The sequence below is a fragment of the Penaeus monodon genome, chromosome 33 (assembly GCF_015228065.2).
Source record: "Penaeus monodon isolate SGIC_2016 chromosome 33, NSTDA_Pmon_1, whole genome shotgun sequence".
NCBI lineage: Eukaryota > Metazoa > Arthropoda > Malacostraca > Decapoda > Penaeidae > Penaeus > Penaeus monodon.
In genome coordinates, this window is record NC_051418.1 from 15,815,437 (window position 1) to 15,815,827 (window position 391).

Genomic DNA, 391 nt, shown 5'->3' on the forward strand with positions numbered 1-391 from the left:
CCCTCCCTTCCACCTGCTTTTATCTTCTCTCTCCCTTGACGCACATCCTTCCCATTCCCCAACGCAATGAGCGGCGGTATTCTCAGTCCGACAACGGCCCATGAGAAGCTTCTCCGCACTACTGACGGCTCAAACTGGCGGCGCGATCAGGGAAAAGAGGGAATGAACGGCCAAACTGGCGGCGCGATCAGGAAAAGAGGGAATGAACGGCCCAAAGCCAGCTCAGAGCCTGCTCAACTCTAGGCCTCTCGAGCCGAGGCTTAGCATCTGACGGTAAAGAGGTCAGACACTGCATCGTGACGAGAGACTGGGGAGGTGAAAGGAGAAAGTGTGAGAGATAAAAAACAAACAAATCAACTCTGAGAGGAAGTATCAATTAAAAGCGTTAGTA